This window comes from Schistocerca gregaria, chromosome 2, assembly GCF_023897955.1.
Source record: "Schistocerca gregaria isolate iqSchGreg1 chromosome 2, iqSchGreg1.2, whole genome shotgun sequence".
NCBI classification, from domain to species: Eukaryota; Metazoa; Arthropoda; class Insecta; order Orthoptera; family Acrididae; genus Schistocerca; species Schistocerca gregaria.
Window position 1 is genome coordinate 2,251,407 of NC_064921.1, and position 15,242 is coordinate 2,266,648.

The following is a 15,242-nucleotide window of genomic DNA, read 5'->3' on the forward strand; positions in this document are numbered from 1 at the left end:
TATAAGACCTAAATATGATAAGAGAGAAAACATCTCATAAGTAGATTTACAGTCTACCACCTAAAATTCAGCCATCTTACCGCAAAAATGATTATTCTCAACAAACCATAAGGACATTGGTACTTTATACTTCATATTTGGAGGTATCAATCCTCTCCTTTTTAATGACCAACAACTCTACAAAACTTCTCTTCCTATCAACATTAATGATAGGAACGATCCTGTCCATTTCATCAAATTCCTGATTTGGGGTTTGAATAGGACTTGAGATCAACTTACTTTCATTTATTCCGCTCCTAACAAGAAATAAAAATATAATAATAAATGAATCATCAATTAAATATTTTATTGTCCAAGCAATAGCATCGACAATATTATTATTTTCAATTTTGCTGATTCAAATAAAATATCCCATGGGATGGGAAACAGAATTTATCCCATCAATAATAATTAGATCTAGACTATTATTAAAGATTGGAGCTGCACCTTTCCATTTCTGATTTCCAGAAGTTATAGGAGCATCAAGATGAAATAATTGTTTAACATTAATAACATGACAAAAAATCGCCCCAATAATGGTCTTATCTTATTGTATTCAATTAAGAACTTTTATTTGAACAATTATTATCTTAAGAATTATTATTGGGGCAATAGGAGGTTTAAATCAAACATCCTTACGACAACTTTTAGCATATTCATCAATCAGACATCTAGGTTGAATAATTAGATCATTAACAGTCAGAGAAAACATCTGAGAACTATACTTCATTATTTACTCACTATTAAGATTAATTATAGTTTTATTATTTAAGCAAATAAATTTATTTTTCATAAATCAAATTTATTCAGCCAGAAATATAAAAACCGAAATTAAATTCATAATATTCTTATCTTTATTATCTTTAGGTGGACTACCACCATTCCTTGGATTCTTACCAAAATGAATTGTAATACAATCATTAATAGAAAACAATATAACAACTATTATAACTATTATAGTTGTATTAACTACAATTACACTCTACTACTATATACGTATTAGATTCTCAGCTCTAATTATATCATACACAGAAAATTCGTGATCTATAAAGATAAAGTCCCAAAAATCAAGAATCATTCTTCCTATAACAGTAATAATTTCAACAATAGGATTGATTTCAACATCAACCTTAATTTCATTATACTAAGGACTTAAGTTAATCAAACTAATAACCTTCAAAGTTATAATTAAAAGAATAATCTTTTAGGCCTTAGTAAAATTTTACACCTCTAGAATTGCAGTCTAGAATCATAATTGAATATAAGACCTAAATATGATAAGAGAGAAAACATCTCATAAGTAGATTTACAGTCTACCACCTAAAATTCAGCCATCTTACCGCAAAAATGATTATTCTCAACAAACCATAAGGACATTGGTACTTTATACTTCATATTTGGAGCATGAGCAGGAATAGTAGGAACATCAATAAGAATACTTATTCGTGCTGAACTTGGCCAACCCGGATCTCTAATTGGGGATGACCAGATTTATAATGTTATTTTTACAGCTCACGCATTCGTAATAATTTTCTTTATAGTAATACCTATTATAATTGGTGGATTTGGTAATTGACTTGTTCCACTAATAATTGGTGCACCAGATATAGCATTTCCACGAATAAATGATATAAGTTTTTGATTACTACCACCTTCACTAACCCTTCTTCTTACATCTTCTATAGTAGATAATGGTGCTGGTACAGGATGAACAGTTTACCCTCCTCTAGCAGGAGCTATTGCACACGGGGGTGCATCTGTAGATCTAGCTATTTTTTCACTGCACTTAGCAGGTGTATCATCTATTCTTGGTGCAGTGAATTTCATTACAACAGCAATTAATATACGATCAGAAAGTATAACTTTAGATCAAACACCTTTATTTGTATGATCTGTAGCTATTACAGCATTACTTCTCCTTCTTTCACTTCCAGTTTTAGCAGGAGCTATTACTATATTATTAACAGATCGAAATTTAAATACATCATTCTTTGACCTCGACGATACTCTGACTACCCAGACGCATATACATCATGAAACGTAGTATCAAGAAATGGGTCTACAATTTCTATTGTAGGAATCATTATATTCATTGTAATTATATGAGAAAGAATGATTACAAACCGAGCAATTATATTTAGAGCTAACATAAGAAGATCAACAGAATGACTACAAAATAACCCTCCTGCAGAACATAGTTACTCAGAATTACCATTAATCTCTAGATTCTAATATGGCAGATTAGTGCAGTAGATTTAAGCTCTACAAATAAAGGTTTGACCTTTTATTAGAAAATATTTATTAATGGCAACATGATCAAATTTATCTCTTCAAGATGGAGCTTCACCATTAATGGAGCAATTATCATTCTTTCATGATCATACTATGGTCGTATTATTATTAATTACAGTAATTGTAGGTTATGCCCTAAGTTATATATTATTTATTGCCTATACTAACCGTAATATACTTCATGGACATTTAATTGAAACAATCTGAACAGCTTTACCAGCAATTACATTAATTTTTATTGCCCTTCCATCATTACGACTATTATATTTACTTGATGATTCAGTAGATGCAATAATTACAATTAAAACCATTGGACGACAATGATATTGAAGATATGAATATTCAGACTTCATAGACGTAGAATTTGACACTTATATAACACCAGAACAAGACCTAGAAAATGATGGATTCCGACTACTAGATGTAGATAACCGAACAATCCTACCAATAAATACAGAAGTACGAGTATTAACAAGAGCATCAGATGTTCTACACTCATGAGCAGTTCCTGCATTAGGGGTTAAAATTGATGCAACGCCAAGTCGGTTAAATCAAGGAACATTCACAATAAATCGACCTGGATTATTCTTTGGACAATGCTCAGAAATCTGTGGAGCAAACCACAGATTTATACCAATTGTAATTGAAAGAACTTCAGTAAATTTATTTATTAAAAGATTATCTAAGATAATTTAAGGAGTTAGTTAAAATAAATAACATTAGAGTGTCAATCTAAAGTAACTAAAAAAAATTAGTACACCTTGAAATTCATCAGATGACTGAAAGTAAGTAATGGTCTCTTAAACCAAATAATAGTAAATTAACGACTACTTCTGATGGGGAAATTATATCCAAATCCCTCAAATATCCCCTCTTATATGATTCTCACTATTCATTATATTTTCAGCTACATTAATCTTGTTTAATCAAATAAACTTCTTCTCATTTAAACCTAACCTTATTAAAAGAGCAGAAAAAGGAACAATTGAAATAAAAAACTTAAATTGAAAATGATAACAAATCTATTCTCAACATTTGACCCATCAACTAACATCTTTAATTTATCATTAAATTGAACTAGAACATTTCTAGGACTATTATTAATCCCATCACTATTTTGACTTACACCATCACGAATTAACATTATCTGAAATAAACTAAATTTAACCTTACATAATGAATTTAAAACACTTCTTGGACCAAAATCATTTAATGGAACAACATTCAATTTCATCTCAATTTTTATTATAATATTATTTAACAATTTCATAGGATTATTCCCTTATATTTTTACTAGAACAAGACATTTAGCATTAACATTTGCAATTGCCCTACCTATATGGCTAAGATTTATATTATTTGGATGAATTAACCATACTAATCATATATTTACACACCTTGTACCACAAGGTACACCGCCTGCATTAATATCATTTATAGTACTAATTGAAACAATTAGTAATGTTATTCGACCAGGTACATTAGCAGTACGGTTGGCAGCAAATATAATTGCAGGACACTTATTATTAACCTTATTAGGAAACACAGGACCATCTATAGCAATAAACTTAATCTCATTACTAATTATTGGACAAATACTTCTATTAATTCTAGAATCAGCAGTAGCAATAATTCAAGCCTATGTTTTCTCAATTCTAAGAACTCTATATTCTAGAGAAGTATATTAAACCTATGTTAACAACTCACTCAAACCACCCATTCCACTTAGTAGACTATAGACCTTGACCATTAACAGGAGCAATTGGAGCAATAGTCCTAGTATCAGGACTAGCAAAATGATTCCACCTATTTAATATTAACTTATTCACAATTGGATTTGGAATTACCCTACTAACTATAATTCAATGATGACGAGATGTAGTACGAGAAGGAACATATCAAGGATTACATACAGGATTTGTATCAATTGGATTACGATGAGGAATAATTTTATTTATGGCATCAGAGGTATTATTTTTCGTTTCTTTTTTTTGAGCATTCTTTAGAAGAAGATTAGCACCAACAATTGAACTAGGAATACTATGACCTCCAATAGGAATTCAACCCTTTAACCCTATACAAATTCCATTACTTAATACAGCTATTCTTTTAGCATCAGGAGTAACAGTAACATGAGCACATCATAGCTTAATGGAATCTAATCATACTCAAGCACTACAAGGATTATTCTTCACAGTGTTATTAGGACTATACTTTACAATACTTCAAGCATATGAATATTGAGAAGCACCTTTTACCATTGCAGATGCAGTTTATGGATCAACATTCTTTGTTGCAACAGGATTCCATGGTTTACACGTAATTATTGGAACAATCTTTTTATCAACATGTCTACTTCGACACTCAATAAATCAATTTTCACCCAGACATCACTTTGGATTTGAAGCAGCAGCATGATACTGACACTTCGTAGACGTAGTATGATTATTCTTATATATCTCTATTTATTGATGAGGTAGATAATTGTTTTTCTAGTATAAATAGTACATTTGACTTCCAATCAGAAAGCTTGATATAAATCAAGAAAAACAATTCTAATTCTATCAACAAGAGTTTTCATTAGATTTATTATTCCAATAATTGTTATAATCCTGGCAACAACACTATCAAAAAAATTAATTAATGATCGAGAAAAAAGATCACCATTTGAATGTGGGTTTGATCCAAAAAGATCAGCACGAATACCATTCTCAATACGATTCTTCCTAATCGCAGTAATCTTTTTAATTTTTGATGTAGAAATTGCACTAATTCTACCAATTGTAATTATTTTTAAAACTTCAGACATTATAATCTGAACAGTATCAACAATATTTTTTATTCTAGTTCTATTAGGAGGACTATACCATGAATGAAACCAAGGAGCATTACAATGAGCAGAATAAAGGGTTGTAGTTAAATATAACATTTGGGTTGCATTCAAAAAGTATTGATATTATCAATCAACCTTAAATAGAATAAGAAGCGAAATATTGCAGTCAGTTTCGACCTGGAAGATTGGTATGTACTACCCTTATTCTTATTAATTGAAGCCAAAAAGAGGCGTATTACTGTTAATAAAATAATTGAACTATAATAGTTCCAATTAAGGAAATGTAAAGCCAATATGAAAGCTGCTAACTTTTTATATTAGCGGTTAAACTCCGTTAACATTTCTAAAATTTATATAGTTTAAATAAAACATTACATTTTCACTGTAAAAATAATATATCTATATTTATAAATACTTAAAAGTAAAAATACTTCCTTAACATCTTCAGTGTCACGCTCTAATTATAAGCTATTTAAGTAAACGACTAAACAATATTACCAAAATAAATATTCAAAAAATAAAAGTTAAAAGATAAATCTTGAAATTAGAATCATATCAACCTTGAATATAACCAATTAAATAAATAAATAATCTATATAAACCTTGACCACCAAGTAATTCACCTCAACCATAATCAAATGACTTAGATGAATAATAACCTATTTTTAAAGGAATATATCTAATAAACTTAGTTGAAAGAAAAGGTATAAATCATATAGAACCAGCAAATCTAACAAAAGAAAGTATACTTAAAGAAAATAAATTATGAGAAAAATCAAAATTAGAAATAAGATAACCTAAATAAGCACCTAAAATAACAACTGTAATAGTTAAAAACTTTAAATAATAAGGTAAAGCAATCACATGAGGAATAGGAAAAATTAATCAAGATAAAAGACTACCACCAAAAACAGCAACAAACAATAGACCAATTATTCCAAATGAAATATAATAACCCTTATCATCAAAAGAAAATCTAGAATAAAAATTATTATCACCAGATATTGAATAATAAAACAAACGAAAAGAATAAGAAGCAGTTAAACCAGTAGAAAAAAAATAAAGAAAAAAAATTAAACAATTAATTCATCTTAAACAAACCATCTCAAGAATTAAATCCTTTGAATAAAATCCCGCTAAAAAAGGTATTCCACACAAAGATAAACTAGAAACATTAAAACAAACTGAAGTTAAAGGTATGAAATTAACAATTGATCCTATAAAACGAATATCCTGAGAATCCTTCAAATTATGAATTATTGAACCTGCACATATAAATAATAATGCCTTAAATAAAGCATGAGCCAATAAATGAAAAAATGCAAGCTTTGGATAACCTATAGCCAAAATTCTTATTATTAAACCAAGTTGTCTTAAAGTAGAAAGAGCAATAATCTTCTTTAAATCAAACTCAAAATTAGCGCCCAATCCAGCCATAAATATAGTTATACAACCAATTAAAAGTAAAAATCAACCACAATTATAAGTATCCAATATTGGTCTAAAACGAATTAATAAATAAACACCAGCAGTAACAAGAGTAGAAGAATGAACTAAAGCAGAAACAGGAGTAGGAGCTGCTATAGCAGCAGGAAGTCATGAAGAGAAAGGAATCTGAGCTCTCTTAGTTATAGCTGCTAAAACAATTAATATAGTAATGAGCTTTATTTCAAAAGAATTAGAAATAAAATCATAATAATAAATATAATTTCAACCACCAAAATTTAACATTCATGCAATAGAAATTAAAATAGCAACATTTCCAATACGATTAGAAAGTGCAGTTAATATACCAGCACTATAAGATTTTACATTTTGATAATAAATAACTAAACAATAAGAAACTAAACCTAAACCATCTCAACTTAATAAAATTCTAATTAAATTAGGACTAATAATTAAAAAACCTATAGAAAGAATAAATATTAAAACAATAATAATAAAACGATTTATATTCTTTTCACCAGATATATAATCCTCTCTATAATAAATAACCAAAGAAGAAATATATATAACAAAAGATATAAAAATAAGAGATATTCAATCCAAAATTAAAGTTATAACAACTATAGAACCATTTAAATTGAAAAGCTCTCACTCAACAAAAACTCTATAATCAATTATTAAATAATAAATACCTAAAATAAAAATTATAGTTCTCGAAATAAACAAAGAAAGAAAAACTCAAAGAACAAATAGAAAATAAATTCACGGCCTAAGATGAAAAACTTCATATCATTGATTCCACAAAACAATATTTTTAATTAAAATACTTAAGCAAACTAAACAAAGAAATATTCACCCTTTAAACAGAGAATATTTAAAGGCAATCAATGTAAAAGTAAAAGATGATATTCACGAAAATAACCAAGAGAACAAGTATAAACACCAGAATAATAATTCCCATGCTGAGAATAAGAATATATATACAAAGTATAAACAGCTCTAAAAAAAGATAAAAAAATCAAAGCAAAGAATCTAAAAGAAGATCAAGATATAATTCTATTTAATAATCTAATTTCACCTACCAAATTTAAAGAAGGAGGAGCAGCCATATTTAATGATCTTAAAAGAAATCATCATAAAGCCATTCTTGGCATCAAATTAATTATACCCTTGTTAATTAATAATCTTCGTCTACCTAAACGTTCATAAATAATATTAGATAAACAAAATAAACCAGAAGAACATAAACCATGACCAACCATTAGAGAAAGAGAACCTACACAACCTCATCAATTCATAGTCATCAATCCACCAATAACCATTCTTATATGAGCAACAGAAGAATATACAATTAAAGACTTTAAATCAACCTGATGAAAACAAATAAATCTTCCAATAACACCCCCAGATAAACCTAAAGACAATCAAAAATAATTAAACTTTAAACCCAAATAAGAAATAACCTTTATAACACGAAAAATACCATAACCACCTAACTTTAATAAAACACCAGCAAGAATTATTCTACCTGAAATAGGGGCCTCTACATGAGCCTTAGGAAGTCATAAATGAACCAAAAACATAGGTATCTTAACTAAAAAAGCCAAAATTATAAATACATAAAACATAAAATAATAAGAACCAAAATCAACCAATAAAGGAAAATATAAAGTATTAGAAAAATCATAAACCTTAAATAAAACTAATAATAAAGGTAATCTAGCAACCAAAGTATAAAAAATTAAATAAACACCAGCCTGCAAACGCTCAGGTTGATAACCCCAACCCAAAATTAAAAGTAAAGTAGGAACTAATCTAGCCTCAAAAAAATATAAAAAGAAAGAAGACTTAATCTAGCAAATGAACAATAAAGCATAATTATTAAAATCAAAACTATAAAAACAAAAAAATTAGAATGATATGAACTTAAATAAACTGAACCTCTAGCAGTGATTATTAAAGAACAAATCCAAAAACTAAGTAAAATTAAACTAAAAGAAAAATAATCAATACCAAAATAATATCTAATTATATTCAAATCAGCATATGAATAAACACAAATTATAAAAACAAAACCCGACAGAAACATTAAAGAATGAACCAACCATCAACAATTATTTAATAAACAAAGAGGGATCAAAAAAATAGTTATAAATAAATACTTTAACATAAAGATAAACCAAAAGAATTAAAAAAATCATTACCATGAGAACGAATTATTGAAACTAAAATAGAAAGACCTAAAGCACCCTCACAAACAGAAAAAACTAAAAAAATAACAGGAAAAAAATAATCATAATCAAACTCAATAAGAAAAACAATAACTAACATAAATAAAGAAAGAACAATATATTCTAATCTCAAAAGAACCATTAATAAATGTTTACGTTTAGAAGAAAAAACATAAACACCAGCAAAATAAATCAATAAAGAAGTAAAAATAGAGAATATAAACATTAGTTTTAATAGTTTAAAAAAAACGCCGGTCTTGTAAACCGGAAATAAGTCCAGCCCCCACTTTTAAAACTTCAGAGGTGGAAAAGCTTCCATCATCGGTCCCCAAAACCGGTATTTTAAATAAACTAACCCCTGAAATGATCAAAATAATAATTATATCATTATCAAATGTAATAAATATTAATTTTATTAAATTAAGACACCCAATATCAATAATGCTTTTTATTATCCTTCAAACCTTCCTAGTTGGATTAATAACAGGAACAATAATAGAAAGATATTGATTATCATATATTTTATTTTTAACATTTCTTGGTGGTATACTAGTATTATTTATTTACATTACAAGAATTGCATCAAACGAAATATTTCAGCCTAAATCAATCACTATAATTATTACATTAATAATGTGAGTATTTATCATATTAATATTAATTATTCTAGATATATCTATATTTATAGACTTGTTCAAAAACACCGAAACTATAAATATTGATAATTCAATCAATTATCAAGAAATAACAATATCTTTAGAAAAATTATATAATAGACCAACATTCATTATTACAATAATAATAATAATTTATTTATTTTTAGCACTACTAGCAGTTGTTAAAATCACCAATATTAATCAGGGACCTATTCGTAAAATAAGATAATTACTAATGAATACACCCTTACGATTAAGACATCCTTTAATTAAAATTATTAATAACTCTTTCATTGACTGACCTGCCCCAACAAATGTTTCATTTTGATGAAATTTTGGATCCCTATTAGGGTTATGTTTGGTAATTCAAATCGTAACTGGACTATTTTTAGCTATACATTATACATCAAATATTGAAATAGCATTCAGTAGTGTAGTACACATCTGCCGAGACGTAAATAATGGTTGAATTATCCGAACCTTACACGCAAATGGAGCATCTATGTTTTTTATTTGTATTTACTTACATGTAGGACGGGGAATTTACTATGGATCTTATATATATATACATACCTGAATAATTGGTACAGTGATTTTATTTTTAGTTATAGCAACTGCATTTATAGGATATGTCTTACCCTGAGGCCAAATATCTTTTTGAGGTACAACAGTAATTACTAATTTATTATCAGCAATCCCATACTTAGGAACAGATTTAGTCCAATGAGTATGAGGAGGATTCGCTGTTGATAATGCAACATTAAATCGATTCTTCACATTCCATTTTGCATTACCATTTATTATTGCTGCTATAGCAGCAATTCGTTTATTTTTTCTTCACCAAACAGGATCTAATAATCCTCTTGGACTAAATGGAGATATTGAAAAAATTCCATTCCATCCATACTTTACCTTTAAGGATTCTATTACATTTGTAATAATAACATCATTAATAATTATACTATGTTTAATTAATCCTTACCTATTAGGAGATCCAGATAACTTTGTACCTGCCAACCCATTAGTAACACCAGTTCACATTCAACCAGAATGATATTTCCTATTTGCATATGCAATTCTACGATCTATCCCTAATAAGTTAGGAGGTGTTATTGCATTATTTTTATCAATTAGAATCTTAATAATTTTACCATTTTATAATAAAACACCATTCCGAGGCATTCAATTTTACCCTATTAATCAAATTTTATTCTGAATTATAGTAGTTGTTGTATGCTTACTAACGTGAATTGGTAAACGACCTGTTGAAGAACCTTATATTATAACAGGTCATATCTTAACAATTATTTACTTCACATATTTCTTAATTAATGTCCATGTTGCAAACGCATGAGATAAATTAATTAAGGAATAAAGTTAATTATCTTAGGAAAAGCATATGTTTTGAAAACATAAAATTAGAAGTTTAACTCTTCTATTAACTTTTCTCAAAAAATTTCACTAAACAAATGAGATAAATAAAATCTTTAAACCAACAAAGAAAATAAAAAATTCAAAGATAAAGGTAAAAAACTTTTTCAAGCTAAGTACATTAATTTATCATAACGGAACCGTGGTAATGTTCCACGAACCCAAATAAAACCAAAAGATATAATAGCAAGCTTAATAAAAAATATAAAAGAATAAAAATCACCGCCCAAAAAAATTAAAGCCAATAACATTCTTATGAAGACAATTCTAGTATATTCAGCTAAAAAAATTAAAGTAAAACCACCCGCACCATACTCAATATTAAATCCTGAAACTAACTCAGATTCCCCTTCAGCAAAATCAAAAGGAGTACGATTAGTTTCAGCTAAGCATGAAGCAAAACAAGCTAAAGCTAAAGGAAAAGAAATAATAATAAATCAACAATAAAGCAATAGTTTATAAAATCAAACATATTAAAACTACCAATTAAAATAATTAAAGACAATAAAATTAAAGCTAAACTAACTTCATAAGAAATTGTTTGAGCAACAGAACGAAGAGAACCTAATAATGAATAATTTGAATTAGAAGATCAACCAGCAATTATAACAGTATAAACACCTAATCTAGTACAACATAAAAAAAATAAAAATCCATAAGAAAAAGAACACATATAAGTTAAATAAGGAAAAATTACTCAAACGGCTAAAGAAATCATTAAATTAAAAACAGGGGAAAAATAATAAAGTAGGTAATTAGATATAATAGGAATTGGCTGCTCCTTACAAATTAACTTAATAGCGTGTCTAAATGGCTGAGGAATTCCAACAAAACCTACCTTATTTGGACCCTTTCGAATCTGAATATAACCTAAAACCTTACGCTCTAATAAAGTTAAAAAGGCAACACTAATTAAAACACAAATAACCAATAAAAGAAAATTCAAAATAAATATAAATAAATCATAAAGTATCAATACTATTTGTAGAAAAAATCTACATAAATGAATTCTAAATTCAACACATTAATCTGTCAAAATAGTAAATAAATTAATATTAATCAATATAACAAAAAATATTTTAACCATATGTTCCTTTCGTACTAATATGGATTAACAATCTTAGGATAGAAACCGACCTGGCTCACGCCGGTCTGAACTCAGATCATGTAAGAATTTAAAGGTCGAACAGACCTAATCATTGGGCTCCTGCACCCAAAATTTTTCTTAATCCAACATCGAGGTCGCAATCTGCTTTGTCGATATGAGCTCTCAAAAACAATTACGCTGTTATCCCTAAGGTAACTTAATCTTATGATCATAAATTATGGATCAAAATAACAAACATAAATAAATGATATAATAATGAAGAGTTTATCTATTCTTCATGTCACCCCAACAAAACATCATCATTAAATATAGAAAGACAAACAAAAAACTATATAAAAGTAAAATGTCAAGCTCTATAGGGTCTTCTCTTCCTAAAGAAGAATTTAAGCCTTTTGACTCAAAAGTTAAATTCAAAAATTTATTAAGAGACAGTTGATTTCTCGTCAAGCCATTCATTCCAGCCACTAATTAAGAGACTAATAATTATGCTACCTTTGCACGGTCAAAATACCGCGGCTCTTTAAAAATACGCTCAGTGAGCAGGCCAGACCTCAAAATATAAACAAGAGGACATGTTTTTGATAAACAGGCGGAAATCAATTTTGCCTAGTTCCTTATAATAAGTTCACAAGGTAAAAATTTCATACAAATAAATATACTAATTCTATCATTATTACAAAAATTTTAAAATTAAATTAATAATCTTAATAAAAAACCTAAAATATTTATAAAATCAAAATAAAAAGTAATGAACTAAAACGTAATCTTAAAGATAGCTGGTTTAAAGCTTACTATTATATTTCTATAAAATAAATTATAGGTTATTAACTTCAAAGCTTATCCCTTAAAGAATAAATAAGTTAATATTTTTACTTAAAAAATTAAATAAAAACAAATAACTTTAAAAAATTAAAGTTTTTGTTAAGAAACTAGATATATTGGGAAACGATTAACATCTCATTTCTATAAATATTTTAATAATAATTATGATACATTAACTATAAATTATTTATAAATCAACCCAAATCGAGACAAGTAAAATAAATACTAAAATTTTGATAAACCCTGATACAAAAGGTACAATAAATAAAATCTACTTAAAAAAATTTAAAATAATATTTCATTAAACACTTACATTACCAATAAACTATAATTTAAAAAATCAAATCTATAAAATATACTAAGACAAAAATACAATAAAATTATTTATATTAAATAATTAAAAAAACAAAAAATAAATATAATAAAATAAATAATCAAGATATCCTGATTTGCACAGAAAAATTTTCAGTGTAAATGAAACACTATACTAATAAGTTATATTTTGAAACTCTTCCTAGATACACTTTCCAGTACATCTACTATGTTACGACTTATCTCATCTAAATTGAAGCTACTTTAAAATAAAATAGAATAATCAATAATGAGAGCGACGGGCGATGTGTACACATCTCAGAGCCAATATCAGTTAAATTAAATAAATTAAATTACTATCAAATCCACCTTCATTAACAGTATTTCACTATGAAATCCGTTATAAACAAAAATCTATTGTAACCCACCTCCTCTTAACTATAAGCTGCACCTTGACCTGAAATATTTTATAATTATAAATCTTGAGAATTATAACTCTAAACAGATTCTCTGATAACGGAGATATACAAACAAATAAATTAAGTAGAGTAAATCGTGTATTATCAAACATGGGGTAGGTTCCTCTGAATGGAATGAGATACCGCCAAATTCTTTGGGTTTAAAGACCTTAACTAATAGTACCCTGGTAAATATAATTAACATTTAAAATAATAGGGTATCTAATCCTAGTTTATTATTTAAATTTCACAGATTCATAAAAAGGGCCACAAATAAATTTTAACATTTCACCTTACAAATTTATATTTCAACCCTAATAATATAAACAACTGTTTTAACCAATAATATTCACTTGTATCAATCGTATAACCGCGGCTGCTGGCACGAATTATGCCGATACTAAATCAATTGCTAAATCCAATATCACTTGATAATTAAATCAAATTACTGCAAAAAGAACATTTAGTCTAACAAAACTTACATATAATACAAAGAAAAAGTGAATAAACAAGCAAGAATAAAACTTTTAAAAATAAAAAATAAGAAAACTTTAAATCTATTAATTCAGGAAAAAATAAAAGATTCAAATATTTAAAGAAAAAAAAAGAAAAAAACCACAAACATTAACAAAAAAAAAAGAAACGCCCATATGTATGACCACAACAACTTCTCTATTATATATAATTAAAGATTAATATGGAACATGTATAGCAATAAATGTATTATATTCTTTCTTATTTAATCTTTCTTTTCACTAATAAATAAAGGAAGATTAAATAATATAAGAAATATATTTTATACAATTATGTAATTTAATATAATATGTTATTAATATGAATTCTTTTTTTTATATTAAGTTAACTTTCATAGATATTAGTTAAATAATCTAATTATAGATAATTTACATAATTATATTATTATAATTAATATAATTATTTATATTAATTATAATATTTTATATTTAAATTAATAATTTTATTTATTATATCCAATTATAATAACATTAAATATTAAATTACATATTATTATATATATTATATTATAATAACCTATTTTAAGCTAAAAACATAAGTAGCTATAATCCTAGGTAAATAATTGCATTAAAATAATCAATTGATAATGGTAAGATGAACTTATAATACTTTAATTTCAATTAAATGTAATATATTAATATAAATTATTTATTATATATATATAAAAAAAATGAGCAGGATAAATTAATCCTAATTAAACAAAATAATACATAAAAGAATTTCAAAAAAAAACTTTCGATTTATATATTAAATAAATGAAGTGCCTGATTAAAGGGTTACCTTGATAGGGTAAATAAAGTAAATAAAATTACCTTCATTAAAATTACATAAGATAGACTTAAACTACCTCCTTTAGTATCAAAAACTAACGTGCATCATACACCTTAATGTAAAAAGGTAAGCTAAACAAGCTAATGGGTTCATACCCCATTTATAGAGGTATCAATCCTCTCCTTTTTAATGACCAACAACTCTACAAAACTTCTCTTCCTATCAACATTAATGATAGGAATGATCCTGTCCATTTCATCAAATTCCTGATTTGGGGTTTGAATAGGACTTGAGATCAACTTACTTTCA

The 15,242-nt window shown here is 26.7% G+C and overlaps 2 long non-coding RNA genes across 3 annotated transcripts in view; both read right to left on the reverse strand.

Annotated features, from left to right (window-relative positions):
- The window catches only part of LOC126336216 (uncharacterized), a 69,352-nt gene that overhangs the window by 25,202 nt on the left and 28,908 nt on the right, over window positions 1-15,242 (reverse strand). The window lies entirely within an intron of this gene.
- Window positions 1,530-15,242, reverse strand: part of LOC126336215 (uncharacterized) — a 29,093-nt gene continuing 15,380 nt past the window's right edge. For both annotated transcript variants that reach the window (XR_007564915.1, XR_007564914.1), the window contains exon 2: window positions 1,530-2,035. This is a non-coding gene — a long non-coding RNA (uncharacterized LOC126336215). The remainder of the gene's footprint in view (window positions 2,036-15,242) is intronic.